This window comes from Osmerus eperlanus, chromosome 4 (genome assembly GCF_963692335.1).
Source record: "Osmerus eperlanus chromosome 4, fOsmEpe2.1, whole genome shotgun sequence".
In the NCBI taxonomy this organism is placed as follows: domain Eukaryota; kingdom Metazoa; phylum Chordata; class Actinopteri; order Osmeriformes; family Osmeridae; genus Osmerus; species Osmerus eperlanus.
Window position 1 is genome coordinate 20,010,198 of NC_085021.1, and position 15,698 is coordinate 20,025,895.

Consider the following 15,698-nt stretch of genomic DNA (forward strand, 5'->3'; position numbering starts at 1 on the left):
ACACACACACACACACACACACACACACGTACACACACCCACCCACCCACACACACACACACACACACACACACACAGTCAGATTTAGGGCTCTGCAGATGCCACTCTATCTTTTAAATGACCACCATTAAAACTCCCTGGTCGTTGAGTACCATACATATAACTCAGCTTTCTAGTCTGTGGCCAGCAGAGTGCACTTTATTAGCAGATGGAGTGATGGCCTCTGTGCACTTCAATTGCAGGCCCTCACCCAGTCTCACAGGAAAAGATATCATTTTGACGTATGGGCCGCTGATGTGAGACAACCACAAACTAGTTTCAACCCACCATCCATGTCCATACAGGACTCCAAAACTGAACGTGATACACTTTTTTTTCAGTTCTATCTAGGCATTGTAAACGCCATTACTAATAATCTAATAACATAAGAATAATATGAATAAGCATGTTTAAAATGGCAACGTACCTATACACATATCTGTCACCTGACCAGATGTGGTTCTGGTGTCTCCAACATCCTGTTCCACCAAACCCAGTCGGATGAAGACGCTCATCCTCCCGCTCCCACAGATGCAGCGGCGCTCCACCGCGTTCCACGCCGACGAGCGTTTGGTTATTACTAATATGACTTCCTTGCGGGCCGCTCTCCTCCTGGACGAGCGGAGCAGAAGCGGTTCTTTCCTTGGCCCGTTTTCTGCTCCGCTGGAGTGAGAACCGCGATGACAAGCCTCCGGTGGAGGAACGGAGCGTCTGTCTTTTTGAGACGCGGCGGACCTTGAAAGAACAACACATCCGAGACACAACAAGAACTCCCTGCAACGACCATGTGTGTGATGTGCCTCTCACATCAACAGCAGAGCCCAGGACTTACATTTACATTTTGTCATTTAGCAGACGCTCTTATCCAGAGCGACTTACAGTAAGTACAGGGACATTCTCCCCGAGGCAAGTAGGGTGAAGTGCCTTGCCCAAAGACACAACGTCATTTGGCACTGCCGGGAATCGAACCAGCAACCTTTGGATTACTAGCCCGATTCCCTAACCGCTCAGCCACCTACCTGACTTGTTCCTAATTGAACAGTTTGATTGTTTCGTGTTGTTGTCCGGGCCGAAGGGTCGAAATTTAGCATACAGCAACAGGTGTGTTTGACTAAATGGGCCATAGTGAGGGTTCTGACATCATGTTGTTCCTTGAGATTAGTGCGTTGTGTGAGTTTGTTGCCTCAAAATCGTAATGTTTTTAGATAGGACACGACTTATGACTGTCAGAAGTCAAGTCCTCCATCGAGACTGGTCAGTTCTGTTGAAGGCTCTTCGTTTCTCAATCTTGAGAGACTTCCTAATGGTTTGACACGAGTGAATTATGTCTGAGTCAAGTGACACTAGAGAAGGAAGCCTGATCTGAACTTTCAGTACAACCGCAGGAGTCAGTGACTCTGGACAGAGCCGTCCTCACACTGTGTGGACTCAGAGAATAGCCCTCTCAGTTTCTCTCACCAGAAAGTCCTCCATTGTTTATCTTCTACCGTATTGTTGGAAAGGAACTGAAGCAGTCTTGGAGTGTTTGTTTTTGATTAGCAGTGTTTAATGATCTCAACACATTCAATTATCAGCAGCCCACATTTCCAGTCGATAGTCATCCGCTCATTAATGGAGCAGAACTGATTACCAAAGAGAGGTGGGGTGAAATGTGATTTATTCAAACCACTAATTAAATCCACTCACAGAAGAAAAAAAACAGTTTCATCCCAGGTTGAAAAAACTTTCAATACATTTCACTTTCCATTACTTAAAGTTTAGGTTGTGAACTTTGTAAAAGCATGATGATAAATCTAATGTAGGCCCTAATTGTACATAATTGTATGTTACTGGGATACTTAGGGCCATCTCCTCTAAGCACAGCCAGGAACCAGATCTTTGGTTTATCTCTAGGTTTAGTGACATTGCTTGTAAAAATAGCTACACAAATAAAAATTTGATTTGACTAAATATCCTTGTTGGATGCCAGATGTAAAAATTGTTATTTAAAGACCATGCTACCTTTGGAGTAAGAGAATATACTTTATTTATGTATCTATAAAATAAGACTGTTCCAAGTTACACCAGAGTTTAGCACAGCAAACCATGGCTGTAGACCAAAGGTTCGTTTGGAAGCAGAGCATCAGCACGTGCACACAGCCATGTGCTGCTGTTCCTTTACAGAACCTCTTGGTGCACGCAGTCCCATCCATGAAGGTAAAATAGTTTGTGTGTGTGCGTGAGTGTGTCTGTGTGTGCACGTGTGATAGCCTACACGTGATAACGTGTAGCCTACATCGGTGGAAGTGTGTGTGTGTGCGGTGGTGGAGTATTTCATAACATGCAGCTAATTTCATTGCCGTGATACATGGTATCAACGAGTAAAAGTTACACTCGGTCCAATCGTGCGCTATCTAATTTTATCCCACTTTCGTCACACATCAACAACATAATCTACGGAAAGCAATAAAATGTTTTTACTCTGTCATTTTCCTCCGCGGTACACTGCCTCCTTGATCTCAGAGCTCATTTGTGTGTTTCATTTAATGTAATCACTCTGAAATAAACGAGTAGCTGCTGCAGTAAGCAGGCCTTTAAAGCACAGGTGAGTAATGAAGCTTTGCAGGATGTTGGTCGCATGATTAATATAAAATGGGCAGGCGGTCTTGGTGGATAATTGGGATACAACCTGTGGGATCGATAAGTTACTTATCACTAAGATTGCAGACTTTAAGATTGCTAACCTTATTCAATCCACATTTTATTTTACTTCTTCCACATTATCGTCCACGTTGTCACACTCAGCCGTATCACCATCATCGGTGTCACTGTAATGTATGCAATCATCGCAATCATCATCAGCAGCAGCAGAAGAAGAAACGTTAATATAAAAGAAAGCTTTGTCAAATAATGCATAAAAAGCTCAGCAAAACCAAGAATAGAATACGAGGAGCAGCAGAGAGGGGCTTTTCTTTGTATCTGTGTAAGCTGTTAGTCAGAAGTGAATCACGATCCAACATTAATGTGAACGCAGACCTGCCGGGCCGCTAGCTATCTCATTAGGTCAGGGGCGGTGTTGTGACACAGAAAGTATTGAACTGCATGTCCTCCTCAGTACTGCTAAAGCACACTTACAGTGCGCGGCCCTACTTCTGTCTGCGAGCCCGCTGCGAGTGCAGCCTCTTCACGTCTCCTCCCGCAGAGCCATGCCAGTCCACATCCTCGTCAACAGTCTGAGACTGGCGCTATTGTAATGATCGCCTGTAGGGCAGGGACATAGCTAGCCTACATCTTGATTCGGCTGTAGACCTCAGGCCCTCGATATCCACCCAGCTCTCCCAGACGGTGACACCAAATCTAACAGCGGGGAAGATTATTATTATTTTTTTTTACCGTTCAGATATGGGTTAGGCCTATGTAGGCCTACCTAATGTCAGTCATGTCAGAGTGTTAAAGTGCGTATCCAAAGCTGCATAGTGTGCTACTGTTTTGAGAGCTAGTATTTCTGTCCCCCTTGTCTTCCTACTCCTATGATGCGTTTCCATGAGAACAGCGATCTAATTTAAGTAGGTAGGCTGTTTCTCTGCTTTTGGGAACGTCCTACAAATCTTTTCATCATGTTCGGTATCTATAGTAACAAATGAGCGAAATTGGCAAGATGTTTTCATGTACACTCCCACATATGGTGCACTGCATCATGGTCTCACAGACAAATAACTGTTTGGCAGCGCAAGACAGTCATGCAGACAAATTAACTGTACACAGACCTGTTTATGCACAAGCTCTGAGAAGAGGCCCTGCTTTTGGGTTTCTGGGGTCCTGGGAATAGCCTAGTAGCCTACTACATTTCTTTCTGCCCATCCATTTGTTAATATCAGAGTAATGTGAAAATATCTGTTCTTGAGTCCTGCTCAGTCAGTCAGTCAGTCAGTCAGTCATCATATCTCTATCTCTCTCCCTCCCCCCCTCTCTCTCTCTCTCACACACACACACACAAACACACACACAGATCTACAGATTTTCATTCGGGGTGGCAATGGGGTGGCAGAAGGAAGTTGTTGGGTGGCCTCCTGGAGGCGAATCAAAACCCAAAGTAGGGGGGTACAGTACTCCCTATGGTAAATGATTAGGCTATAACATTGTAGTGTAAATTAAACAGTAACATTAATATTATTTATTGAAATGTTCTGTAATGTACAAATAATATTTTCCATGGGAAGATTGAAGTTCATGTTGTTTAATTGTAACTTGTTTCGCTACATGTTCTTATTGTTCTTCCCTTTGGGCTTTTTTTTCACAATGTATGCTTCATGTTTTGGCTACCAGCAATGTTTGGGGCTATCTCGTTGTTATGATCAGTGACCTATGCACTTTTGTAAAGCTCTCTCTTGGAAGTCGCTTTGGATAAAAGCGTCTGCTAAAAAATTAAAAAAAGATTGGGGTGGCAGCTGCCACCCCTTAGATCCGCCACTGCACACACACACACACACACACACACACGCACACGCACACGCACACACACACACATACACACACAAAGATCCTTAGGAAATTCATCCTCTCTCCAAGGACTTCAGAAGTTGCCCGTCTGTGTGAGGGGGTCATACAGAACTAGGATGTGCAGAGCAAGACGTCCTTCCGAAAAGAACTAGGATGTTTCAATGCTATTAGAGCTTCATAAGCCACCGTGACAAAGTGGAGCCATGCAGTCCTATTCATCTTCCAGCTGTGGCCCGGAGACTCGGACACGTCTCCAGACAGAGGGAATAGGAATGGGGCAGCAAGCAGCATGATACTGTATCTTCTGAAAGATTAGGCTTATCTCGGGGCTGTTTGGGCAGCCCTTCAGAGTGTAAACAACAACTGTGTGAAACATAAGGCAAGAGGAGGAAAACCATCAGCGAGAGCCGTGATGAGGGCGCAATATTTACCGCATTATGCGGAGCGCAATTCACGAGCACAAATCCCCCCCAAATAAATCAAGAGTGGATCATACTCCGCTGTGAATGTCATCTTGGTTATACGTCAACGCCTTGCCACAATCATCTTTACAACACTCGAGTCAGGAACCCTTGCGTTCTCTCTCAACCAACTGACACGATTTTCTCCTCAGCGGGAGAAACCAATCAAGACACCTCATCTCATCACTAACTATCGCTCGCTCCGGAGAGTTTCCCATAATGACATTGCTTTCAAGTACGAGATGCCCTTTTTTGGGCCTGATATGAGAATCTCAAGTACCCACCACATTTAAAGCATTTTAGCAATGCACAGAGAGTACCATATCAAATATTCATTTTCCGTTTGCACATCCGCGTAGCATGCTGAAACTGTCCACAGCCCAGACTTCGAGGAAGCACATGGCTGGAAGTAAGCATTCTTTAAATGAACGACACGATGCTCAGCATGTATTGTAAACTTTTTTTGGGTTTTGTTGCAAACTCGACATCAAAGACCAAAACCAGAACTCTAAAATCATGTTCACTGAAATATTCAGCTCCATCTGTCAGAGTGCACCCTTCTGTATGGTGAGCTGAACCCATTTCTAAAGAGCTGTGTGGTGTTCTGGTGTCAAGTAGTCAGCATTCAAAGTGACCCCAAAGTCTTTAAGTAGCTACAGTGTGTATCTTGTCTCTGCTACATCCCTGCGTGCAGTTCCAATGTCATCTCCCTTGCATCACCCAAACTCTCCCCACCCTGAAACCACAGGTGGCAGGGAACGACACATTAACATTTCATGGGTAGGCATTCAAAGAGGACTCATTTTCCATGCCTCTCAAAACCTGTGTTTGAAATTGTTTCAGAAAACATGACCCCACCCCATGCTAGGAGCATCAGTAGTGGAGTAGAAGTGTGTTTTTTTTCCCTTGCTAGTGTCAGTTTTACTCCTGGTTTATTGCTGTTATTGTGATGGGAGCTTTTCCTTCTTGAATCTGAACAGTTTCATTGAAACTGGAAGCATTGACAGTTGTAGCCAGGGGCGTAGCCACGTGGTGGCCAGGGGGGGCCACGGCCACCATTGGTCAGAGAATGGCCACCCTGCCGGTCCCCCCCCCCAACTTCACACACACACAAAAAAAAATGTTTTAAACCCTCCTGAACAGAAATGGTATAAAGCTGAAAAAATGCATTAGTATTTTTTTGAGTTGTAAATTATACAATGCAACACTGCAATACCATGTACAATAAAACTACTTACTACATAACTTAACCCTTGTGTTATCTTCGGGTCATTGTGACCCACCGTCGTATTGAGACAACTTTACCGCATACAAAAACAAAGTGAAGCATTTTCTTTTAACCGTCGGGCTGTCTCAGACCCCCCACATTGTGAAGGTTAAAAGAAAATTATTTGTTTTTGTATTGGGTAAAATTAGGTAAACACAACGGTGGTTCGTTATGAACCTTTGGGTCATGTGACCCGAAGGCAGCACAAGGGTTAAAAGATTTATAACAAAAAGGATAAATTATAGAACTAGGGAGAGATAGAGATAAAGAAAGAGAGAGGAAAGAGAGAAGATAAACTAAGTGAGACAGAGAAAGCAAAGCAGATGAGAATCTAACCAAGCACACAGGATGGGAGATGAAAAGGAGGAAGAGAGAAAACTCAGATCAGAGGTAATCAACCGTGAGGCCGTTGTGCAAAATTTACAGCTGTAATTTGGGATCCCAGGGCCTTGGTCTGAATAGAAAGCCTGTCACATTCTCATTTACCAGAAATGTCTATGCTTGGCGGCTTCTCTGCCTTTTTCTAACGGCTCAGGGCATGGCAGGATGTCTCTCCCTTCCTGCACACTTCAAATTAAACCTGCATAACAGAAGACAGGAGCTGTATAAGTATCACACCTCAGCAGTCAGTCAGGATGGAAGGCACCAGGAGGATTATGAAAATGAAGAAGCAAATTCCAGGAACTGGGACGGACGGAGGCGTGTTTTCATTCTTTTTAGAAAGAACTGCAGCAAATAATACAGATTTAAGATAGCGAGTAAACAAATAAACAATATAGTCACCTTCGAAACAGGGCTTGAGGAGTCTGGCAACAGCCCACACTGTTGATGCTGGTTTATCAGGCCTGGCAGTAAACACACTGAGTGAGATCCGCTAACAGGATTTGATACAATCTTCTGATCTGCTCGTGGTGTTCATCAACAAGGTTCCTTTGTGGTTCCACAGAGGATCATGTCACTGATCATGTTAGTGATTACGCAACTCGGTGTGCAACCTCTGAACATGCTGTATCACACTGTGCAGTTTGATCTAGAAGAAATCCCTCAATGGCTGCTTTCCTATCATCTGGTTACCTTGAGGAGCTGCCTGCAGTTCAGTGAGGGAGCCCTCAGCTCTATGGTGAGAAGAGAGATGGAAGAGGAGGAAGCACGGTTAGTGATTAAGCACTCAGTCTTTTCACACAGTGCATCCAAGAGTCAGGAGAGAGGCAAGGGAGAGGGCCCTGCACTTTTTTTTAACATCCATTTTCCCTTGAAAGTATTGTGGTAAAAAGGTCAGGAGTGTGTGATGAAAAGCACTATTGTAACTGTGCAAGAACACCAAATGTGGACCACTGTAGGTATTCAAAGAGTTTATGCTTTTGTCCTGTGTGTTACGGAGCATTTATGTATTTATTTTTCTACTGTCTGTTTGTATTGTGAATATGTTCATATCGTGTGTCAGTATCGTCTGTGTGTGTGTGTTCATACTGTGTGTGTGTGTGTGTCGGTATTGTGTGTGTGTCTGTATTGTGTGTGTGTTGGTATTGTTTATGTCTGTATTGTGTGCGTGTGTGTCGGCATTGTGTGTGTGTGTGTATCTGCACAGTTCACCCTTCAGCTGCAGAGTGCCAGAGTTTCCTCTCACGCTGCCTGCATAGCCATGCTGTAGCTGGCTAGCTGGCTGTGCTAAGCAGCCCTGCCCTTTCTAGGACAGCTCCCACGGCAACACCATCTCCACCGACCACCACCAGTCTCCATGGAACAGCTGTATTGAGTGTACGTCCTAATGTTCCCATGATGTCTTCCAATGGAGGGGACTCACTGGTGGGTGCCTGTGGTTTCGCTGTGTAATGAAATATGTCTGCTGTGATGTATGACTGCAGGAGAAGCCCAAATCAAAAATTGAATCACACTAACTTAATTTGTGGTCGGGGCAATCAAATTACTTGTTTTGGCTGCAGTGCTGACGATGAATTCATCTTTGTGACAAAGCTGTCAAGGCCACATATGAGGGGGAGGTGGAGATTGTGTGTGTGTGTGTGTGTAGGGGAATGGAATGAATGTACTGTAGGTACCATATGTTGTAGAGCATAGTGGCCATGTTAACCCTCGTGCTGCCTTCGGGTCACATGACCCAAAGGTTCATAACGAACCATCGTTGTGTTTACCCAATTTTACCCAATACAAAAACAAATAAAAATAATTTTCTTTTAACCTTCGCAATGTGGGGGGTCTGAGACAGCCCAACGGTTAAAAGAAAATGCTTCACTTTGTTTTTGTATGCGGTAAAGTTGTCGCAATACGACGGTGGGTCACAATGACTGATGGGTCAGAATGACCCGAAGATAACACAAGGGTTAATGCTAATCCTGTACAGTATGTGACAGTACAGTGGTGGAAAGGCCTTGTGGTGATGGCGCTGTAGCGATTGGCTAGCCTGCTACCGTTGAATATGCTTCACGAATGCCGCGATAGCTGGATGGTCACAAGGCTATGCAGGCTGCAACATGGACTAACACACTTATAAGCTCCATCACTCAACACTTAATGAACAGTCATCCGAAATTCCAGCACCACCTAATGCCACAACCCAAGTGGCTATTATGAACAGTTTATATCAATCAAAGACACTTGACATTATCACCTGCAATTATTATTTTTTCATTACATGAGGTTTTGTGAGCTTGTGGATTTTCTCCAAGAAAGAAAACAAGCTTGATCTCCTCGAAGCGGTTCAACAAGCCACGTTTTCACGGATCGTTTTCAGAGCAAATTGCCGGGCTGAGAATTATGAACAGCGCAGTCTAACCTTGGAGCTGGAATATCGGCAGTGACAGTTCTGTGTAAGGAGAAAAGGAGAGAAAGGGAGGGAGATGTTTCCTTTCTCTAACATACCCTGTCCTAAAGATCTACCCCACAGGCATGGGATGGTGATACAGCAGATCAAAATAACGACCAATGTCTTTTATCCACTGAGGTATACGCAGAACCCATCCATTTTTAAAATTGCGGCCACTGTTCAACCAATTATACCGATTGTGGGTAAGTGTCTGACAGGGCGTTCAAGATAACCATAGATATGCACACACACCATACAGATTTAACCCTCCTTAACAGTTGGCACACACACACACACACACAGGCAGAGTACCTGAATAGTGAAAGAAAATCTTTCCTGTGGGGGCAAGTGTAACCATGCACAACTGATGCAGCAGATATGCAGCACACATCCAAGCTTAAGTAATAAGGTGACACATGAGCACCCTTAAAGCACAGGCCTCTGAAGAACAGTGTTTATCATAAAACTGTGCCTTCCCTGCAGAACCAAGTCATTACTGGAATCAACGGACGACATGTCTATGTCTGACTTTGGCCAATTATGGGATGCTGGATAGATCAGAATCAGAATGGGATTTATTCGCCATGAAAGTTTGCACAGACAAGGAATTTGCTTTGGCAGGAAGGTGCATACAATAAACATATACCTAAAATTTAAATATGTGGACTATCTATACTAAGGGTACATAAACTAGCAGTACTAAGTGGGACTGTGACACCGGCAAATGTATTTTAGATGTATTTTAGACAACATGAAAACCACCTCCCACATTTGTCATACTCGTATAGTTAGTACACAAGTTCACCTCCAACTGTTAGACAATAGGCAGACAACTCACTTGGCTAAGGTGTCACACTGAGAAAGCCTCAATACCCATCTCCCTCACACACCCACAGACACACACCTCACTCACTCTCTCTTTCTCTGCTACTTCAAACACAGAACACCTACTCCTCTCCTCTATCTCCCCATTCCCTCTCTGTGTCTGTGCAGTAGAGTGCACTGCATTTAGCTCCTTTAGGGAAAACAACTCTCTCAACACTATAAATAGCTTGTTTACCCCTCGTGTGTTGTTTCGTTGACTCTCAGTCCTGCTGTGACTGTGTGCGCGCGAACTCGCCGTTTTTTTGTTGCTTTGGCGGTGTCACAGTCTATAATGAATAGACTGAAACCACAAAGGCGAGCTAAGAAAGAGAGAGAAGAGCAGTAAACCTAGGCCTGGATTTTGAAAGAGGAACACATTATTAAGGCAAACGCATGACAGATAAAAAAAAAGTCGAAAGAGAAGGGAAAAAAAATAATCTAAGAGAAAGACAGGTCCTTTGAGACTTCCTGATGTAGGTCCACCTGTGAGGTCCTGTTGTCACGGTAATGACCTGGAAGGACGTCCTCGTCGTTCCACTCCGAGGGTCGAACATGCCCGTCTCTTTTGTCTTTCCGGCTCTCCCTCTCTCATCTCTCTTCACTCCGGAACACCGTGCTAGTGACTAATTGATCCTCCGAGACAGGCTTTTTTGTCCCTGGACTGATGAACAAATGGTGTTAGGTGTAAGAGGATGGAGGACTGTGGAGCAGCATACAGAACGGGCCCTAGGGCTCTGGCGCGTTCCTTCTGATACAGGGTAGGCTGGCGGAGTGAGGTGGTTTCTCAACCTATCACCCCGGAGAAAAAAGGGGTCAAACTAGTTTACGGATGAAGAGGAAAAAAAAGAAGAAAAAAAGGATTCAATGGAAACACACACTCGTTCCTGGACTACATGCCCTCAACTAGATGAAAAACAGTATGTTCAGACGATATGGTTGCAAGGACACAGACTACAAAGCTGGCACCACCTTAGACAGGCTATGTGACGGGACCTACTGGAACATATCAGATCCCAGCATCAACTCCAGATCTCTCCCTCCCCCTCTGGTCCAGCCCTGCCCAGCTTAGAGAATCCACAGACCCCCTTATCCTCCCCAGCCCCTCAGCCACCCACAGGACCCCCCTTATCCTCCCCAGCCCCTCAGCCACCCACAGGACCCCCCTTATCCTCCCCAGCCCCTCAGCCACCCACAGGACCCCCCTTATCCTCCCCAGCCCCTCAGCCACCCACAGGACCCCCCTTATCCTCCCCAGCCCCTCAGCCACCCACAGGACCCCCCTTATCCTCCCCAGCCCCTCAGCCACCCACAGGACCCCCCTTATCCTCCCCAGCCCCTCAGCCACCCACAGGACCCAACTGAGTAGACAGGATGCTTCCAGGAGGGAAGGAGACAGACGGTGCAAAGGGAACCCAGCTAGAGGTGGAGGGAGAGAGTTACGACCACCCCTCCTCCCCCATCACCCCTCCTCCCCCATCACCCCTCCTCCCCAACCACCCCTCCTGCTCAACAACCCCTCCTCCCCCATCACCCCTCCTCCCCCACCACCCCTCCTACCCCATCACCCCTCCTCCCCCACCACCCCTCCTCCCCCACCACCCCTCCTCCCCCACCACCCCTCCTCCCCCATCACCCCTCCTCCCCCACCACCCCTCCTCCCCCATCAACCCTCCTGCCCCACCACCCCTCCTCGCCCCCAACCACCCCTCCTCCCCCAGCACCCCTCCTCCCCATCCACTCCTCCTCGCCCCCAACCACCCCTCCTCCCCCAGCACCCCTCCTCCCCATCCACTCCTCCTCGCCCCCAACCACCCCTCCTCCCCAACCACCCCTCCTCCCCCACCACCCCTCCTCCCCAACCACCCCTCCTCCCCAACCACCCCATCTCCCCCAACCACCCCTCCTCCCTTCGCCCCAAACACCTCTGGCACTGTCAGACATGGTTATGCTTATGAGACACAGGCTGAGGTCACTGCACCAGCATGTATTATCATCCAAATACACATAGGCTATGATAAGAATAGACTACTGACTCACAGCTTACTGTACTCTTCTGTGGAGGGATGGATGAGGAGTGGATTAACCCTTGTGTTATCTTCCGGTAATTCTGACCCATCAGTCATTGTGACCCACCGTCATATTGCGACAACTTTACCGCATACAAAAACAAAGTGAAGCATTTTCTTTTAACCGTTGGGCTGTCTCAGACCCCCCACATTGCAAAGGTTAAAATAAAATTATTTGTATTTGTTTTTGTATTGGGTAAACACAACGATGGTTCGTTATGAACCTTTGGGTCATGTGACCCGAAGGCAGCACAAGGGTTAATGGATCTGGCACGCAGGCTAGCATCAGAGGCTATTCACACGCATAGGCTACCGTGGACATTTGGGAATGGAAGACAATGATGGGAGGGAAAAGAAATGAATCACTGTTTTTTCTCTCGCCTTTCTTTTATCACCAAAGAACATGAGTCACACAATTGAAGAGTGACTGTGAATGTGTTTTTGTAGATTCCGTCTTTCATTATGCTTCACGACCATGCACTGTTGATTTGTGGACAGCTACCTGAGGCAAAAATACAAATAAAAGAAACGTAAAGGAGAGATAGTACATGGACAGAGAATGATAGTGAGGCCGACAAAAAGTGAGAGTGGGAGTGAGAGAGAGTAGGCAATTTGTTTTGCATTCCTGTTAAAAATAACTAAATGTAACCTAACTAATAAGAGGCAACGCTGGAGAGAAGCCCCTTCATCACTTGATTACCGAGTGTTGCCTTTGCATAACAATAAATGTTGTGTAACAGAGTGGCAGTAACCAAATCTAATTTGTCATCGAGAGTGCTACTTTGAAAAACATGTTAAAGCTGTAGACATGCTGAAAAACATACTTTAACTTCACATGACAATGATTTTATCTCAACGACATTAGCCCTTGAAACCCCCCCAAGTGACATCCCTGTGCAGTAACGCTGTCTAATGTCTCGCTGCTGGAACCTTAGAAGCAGACCAGCAGGTGGCAACTACTGGGATATAAAACAGAAGCCACTTTTCAATTCTCCACTTGTTCCCCCCCCTCTCTTCCTGCCACAGGAGCCATGCCCCACTTGTTCCCCCCCCCCCCCCCTCTTCCTGCCACAGGAGCCATGCCCCACTTCACCTCCTCAGGTCGTCCGCATTCCTCCTTTCCTCTCCTCCCTTCTCCCCTTTTTCACACCCTAATCGTTGAGACTTATAGAAAAATCAATTTCCCCTCCTTGTGGGGGGTGGGGAGTGCTTCGGCACTGTGTCTGATTGATGACGCGGAGACGCCTCCCTCACACCCCGCCGCCTTTTACAGGCTCACTGTTGATCGTCGTTCACCCGCAGCTTTATGGCTAATAATAACAAGGAATGTAATGGCCCGAACTGGAGCTAGGTAAATCTGCCCTGGGAGACAGGATGTGGTCAATGGAGACAACTGGAGGATGGTTCCGGTCCAGAGGATTACTTATGGGAAGGGTAAGGCGGAGGAGAGAGAGAGAGGGGGAGTGGTGGTGGTGGCGGAGTGAAAAAAATGAGAAACAGCCATACTGTACCATAACATCTATAATAAGGAGCAGCGAGGCCCAAGTGACTCATAGCTGAATGTAGGATGTTCAGAGGCGTGAATGGACACGATCACTAACAGCGTGCAGTGTTACAGTTGGTGACCGGAACCTACATAAAGCTCAAATCTATCTTGGCACGCCCGTGGATTTGGGTAGGCCTCTCACGTCACAGGAGTCAGGCTAGGTTTGGCAGAAGCCAAACAAACTTTCCTGTTAAGGTCTGCCGGCTGAGGGGCTGGAAGCCTGGATAAAACAGGTCAGGCCCGGGGGGAAGAGGGAGCAGGGAGGGGGTTGTGTCCCCTGAGACCACAGCTCAACACAGCTAAACTGCTGTCAAGTTCATCGATAGGGAGCTTTTCACAAGACTGCACAAAGACAGCCTCGTACAGGCCTCTAACTATGCCCTAAACACTGCAGCGCCTGCTATTGAACTCCCCAATCTGTCAATATCACCCTTCCCTCTTTCCACCAGTTAGCCACTTCGGAGAGGGAGAGGACACAGATGTGTGGAGGGGGTGGGGATGGTGGGGGAGGAAGAGGAGAAGGCTATAGCTGACAACAGAGGGTAGACAGGAGAGCAGAGGGAGGAGGAGAGCCGGCTCACTGGCCCACTTCCAAGCTGGGAGCTTGTTTCTTTCTAAAGACTGAGACCGTGCCCTCTTTTTTCATTCGATTAGAAAACAAGTGTATGGGGCGGAAAATGTGTTCACACTCATATACTGGGACAGTATGTAAGCATGAGCTCGGGAAAACAGGATTTCAACCCTGGTTGCCTGCGTGCGTCTCAGAATAACAACTTTAATAAGGACATAATGAAAGGTTAACTTTGAAAATAGAGCGAGGAAAGCGATTCGCTACCAGGGAAGGGGACGGTAGCCACGATATAAGCTCACGGCCGAGTAATTCTGCACGATGCTTCGCGACCACCCCCCCTTCCAAGGTCGAGTCTGTGGGGCGAAAAGCAAAAAGGGGGTAAAGGAGGCCGTGAAAGGCGCTGGTCCATCCGTCTGAAGATGAACCCAGGAGGGGCAGGCAGCCGTGATCACCTCGGCGGATGCCATTTGTCCCGGTGTCTGCCTCAAGGTGCCTGGCCACCTGTGACAGGCGACGTCTTGATGTAGCCCCTCCTCCCACCTCCACGCTCAGGTCCTTCACCTTCCATCATTTAGGACCGGCGTCTCCCAGCGAGTATCATTTGTCACCATCGACTGGCTCCACAGCCTCTCCTCCTCAGCCTTCTTCCCATCTCCTCCACAGTAAATAGCTAACCCCCCCCCCCCTGCCCCCCGCCGATCGATGGGGCCTATTTAACTTGAGCTATTGACTTGGTGGCCAGGCCCCTCGGAACACAGAGAAGAAAAATACAAACAAATTAGGCGGGTGAAAAGGAACCACAAAAAAAAGAGGGGAGGGCGAGGCGTCGAACGCGGGATTAAAAATGAGATTTTGAATAACACGTTTAGAATGGAGTATCAACAGAGAGAGAGACAGAGAGCGAGACAGAGCGAAAGACAATGAGGATGATAGAGGGGAAGAAAGAGAAAGAGAGGGAGGACAGAGGAGAAATCGATCAATGCTAGGAGATAATCTAGGACTCTGTCCCGATGTGTAAATGCGTGACATTGCAGGGGTGTGCACAACAGGGAAGAGATCAATTTGAGGCTTTTTGTTGCCCAGTAATCCTTAACTATCTATAAGTAATTAACCTTCAGAGGAGAACAGGGAAACAAATAAAGAAATAAATTGAGCAGCCGACTGCTAGTGTCTGCGAATAGCAATGAGTTCTTGTTTGTGCAATCGCAACTTCTATTGTACCCAGACTTGACCCGCAGCAACAAGGAAACAACACTGTTTTCTTGCCGTTTACTTCAATTCAGCCACCAGATGAAACAATATGAATTTTTTCATCCCTTACTGTTGAACTGGTGTTTATTTAATCGTCTACAGGTGACAGGTGTCTGATGATTTGCTTGAAAAACAAATTCAACGCGTTAGCAGCAAATATGAAATAGGTCAGGAGCCGTGCATCGTGCCTGAAGCCTCGTGGTGGAGAAAGGGTCCCTTTATTAGAGACACAGTGCCCTCTGGGGGTGGGCGTTCAAGGATCACCACCATCTCAGCTCACCTCTTCTTCTTTTTATTGGAAACAGCACAAGTCTTGGTGCCCGTTTTAGAAAC